Here is a 3,227-nt window from a genome sequence, read left to right as displayed (position 1 = left end):
AGACTGGGGGTGTGCACACTGGAAGGCGGATCGCACAAAGGAGCCCTGGCAGGACGTGGGCTGTCGAGGTGCTAGGGGACACACACACCTGACCCAGCCTCCCGCCTTCAGTCCTGGGTTGACCCTGATGGGCAGCCCCTGCCCTGCGCCCAGGCCCACTGGCCCTGCGCCCGGGATGGGCGGGCGCACAGCCACACTCCAGGGTCCAGCCCCTCCCCGGGGGAGTTCTGGGCCTGTCTTAGCTGCCTTCTCCCCAGTGCTGGGGGGACCCTGGAGGAGCGGGACACAGTGACAGTGATGCTGTTGCAGTGTCTCAGCCAACGCTGGACGCCCTGGGGAGGGACGTGCCGGTGACCCCCCTGGCGGTCATGCCCCCCATCCTACGGGGCCCAGGCACCCCCCACCCCTCCACCCTGCCCTCCGTCCTCCCCACCCTTCTCCTCCCTCCTCCCCTCCTCTAATCCCCTCCCTCCTCCCCTCCCCTCCCTCCAAGCCGCCCCGCCCCGCTGTCCTTCTCTGCCATGGGCCCCGCACCGCGGTCTCGGGAACTGTATGAAGTTACGTGCTCGAGGAGCTGACAGCAGCCTCCGGGCTCAACTTTTGATCCGCCGGGATGCTGACATCTTCAAACCGGAGCGGGCTTCCGGCTCCCTGCTCCCTTAGTTGGTGGTGGCAGCTCTCCTGCAGGGGTGTGGCCGGGGCGTCAAGGCCGGGTGTGCATGCACGAGGAGCCAGGACGGGCTCTCCCCGGGCAGGGAGGTGCGGGGGCCTCCGAAGGTGGAGACAGGCCCCCGCCCCTCCTCGGAGCTGCTCTTCCCCAGGCCCCTGCCTTTCTGGGGGCCAGAGACTTGGCCTCAGGACGGGGGTGCCTGTGGGCACTAGTGATGCTCGGGGCTCCTTAGGGCCCCGCGTGGCTGGAGAGGGCCCGGCCCATCATTCTGGGCAGGCGTCAGGGTGTGTCTGCGGTCAGGGCTGTCTCCCGCGTCCCTGATAGTCCAGAGGATGACGAGGATGGCCTCCCACAGCCTGCTCGTCCCCTGAGTGAGGAGGGAAGACCCGTGGGGACAGACGTCAAGGTCCAGGCGTGGGCAGGACCGGTTCCTCGAGGCCTCCCTCCTCCCCGTGTCATCACGTGGCTGTCCCTCTGTGTCTCTGTCCTGACCTCCTTTTCTTATAAGGACACCAGTCACATTGGATCCAGGCCAACCTTAATGACCTCAGTTTACCTTAGTCACCTCTTTAAAGGCCCACTCCAAACACAGCCACAGCCTGAGGTGCTGGGGCTGCGGGTTTAACATAGGAATTGGGGGGCACAGTTCAACCCCTAACACATCTGTCTTACATGCTTTTTCCCACCTGTAAAGGGCTTCCCAGGTGACCCAGGCAGGTTCTTTACCACTAGTGCCATGTGGGAAGCCTTAGAGAATGTGAAAGTGAAAGTGTTAGTTTGCGACCCCATGGACTGTAGCCTGCCAGGCTCCTCAGTTCGTGGAATTCTCCAGGCAAGAATACTGGAGTGGGTTGCCCTTCCTTCTCCAGGGGATCTTTCCGACCCAGGGATTGAACCCGGGTCTCCTGTCCTGCAGGCTGGTGTCCCTGCCCATGGATGGGCCCCAGCTGAGGCCCCAGTGGCTGGCCGGGGGTGGAAACAGCACAGGAGCAAGCTGGGGTGGCCGTGGCTATCATTGTCAGCTTTTAAAATGTTTTGTATTTGAGAAAGAAAAGGACGGATCAAGTAGAGGTGTCTGAACTTGATCCTGCCTGCAAAGGGGAAGAACCGGACGCTTCTGAGCAGGAGGCTGTGTCACGAGGTTGTAGGGGAGCCGCTCTGCAGGCCTACAGGCTGGACAGCATACAGGGGGCCGGGGGCTGGGGAGGCCAGGGCAGGGAGCAAACGGAGGCAGAAGCCCTGGCCGCAGGTTTTATTTCTCTCTTTTTTTTTTTAAATTTTATTTATTTATTTTTTATTTCTCTTAAAGTCAGTTGCATCCCATTTCTCCAAAGAATTTCCCTCTCTGGTTTCAATCCTGTGCTTAAATGCCAAGTTGAATAATCCTCCCGCCCCGCAAAGCTGTCATTTTCGTCCAGGAGGGGTTGGGGTCCTGGGAAGGCTGCAGAGTACCCCCCCACCCCCCACCCCGTCTTGGGGCGCCTTAATCTGGCTCCCAGAATGGGGCCGGCTTTTGCCATCCCCGCCTCCTCTCCCTCCAGGGAAAGCAAGGCCGGGTTTAGACTTCTGGAGTCAGGCAAAGAATTTCTGAGTGTGGGAGGCTACTCCAGGCTGGATTAAAAACCCACTTTCATGCCAGCTGGGTTTCTGACAGAAATGCCACAAGCTGGCACCTGGCAGCATAAACGAGCTGGCAACGTCGGGGAACTTTGATTTCTTGCAGCGCGCTCAGCACCGCCTTCAGCATTTCAGCGGCCCTCCCCTATGACTTGCATTTCTGAGCGGGGCTGCTGTGGAAGCCGGCTCCAAGGATGAGGAGCGGACCAGGCGATGTGCATTTCCAGGGAGGCTTGCAGTCTGCATCACTGCTCCTTCTAAAGGTCTCAGCTCAAGTCAGGTCAAATCAGGCTGGTTTTCTGTAAATCGGTGAGTCGTGGTTATGTTGATTCTTACAGACAAAGCAGAGTGGAGGGAGGTGGGAGCCAGGCAACTGCGGCGGGCCTGGGTTCAAACCCTGACTTCAAGGGATGCAAACTGTGTGTCTGTGAACGGACACAGTACTCCGCTGCGAGACTCGCGGGGAAAACGGGAGGCGCTCAGCCTCCCTGGCGTCTGTGAGCCAGATGTGATGGCCATGCATCCGCAGATGAGATGGATCTAAACGGGGAATGGGAGGTCCTCAGGGTGGGGCCTGACTTCCCTGGCGGCTCAGACAGTAAAGTGTCTGCCTGCAGTGCGGGAGACCTGGGTTCAATCCCTGGGTTGGGAAGATCTCCTGAAGAAGGAAATAGCAGCCCATTCCAGCACTCTTGCCTGGAGAATCCCATGGACGGAGGAGCCTGGTGGGTTACAATCCATGGGGTCGCAGAGTCAGACACGACTGAGCAACTTCCCTTTCTTTTCTTTCTTTCAGGGTGGGGGCACACCGAACTGTGTGTGGCTCTCGGGGCCACAGGACAGATGGGGCCTGGAGCCCGCTCAGCCTGTGGGGTGGGCGCAGCCGCTGCTCCCGAGGGCCCCCTTCCCTGGGTGGGGCTGCTGGGGGGTGGGAGCGGGT

The sequence above is a fragment of the Cervus canadensis genome, chromosome 3 (assembly GCF_019320065.1).
Source record: "Cervus canadensis isolate Bull #8, Minnesota chromosome 3, ASM1932006v1, whole genome shotgun sequence".
NCBI lineage: Eukaryota > Metazoa > Chordata > Mammalia > Artiodactyla > Cervidae > Cervus > Cervus canadensis.
This window is presented reverse-complemented; position numbering follows the sequence as displayed.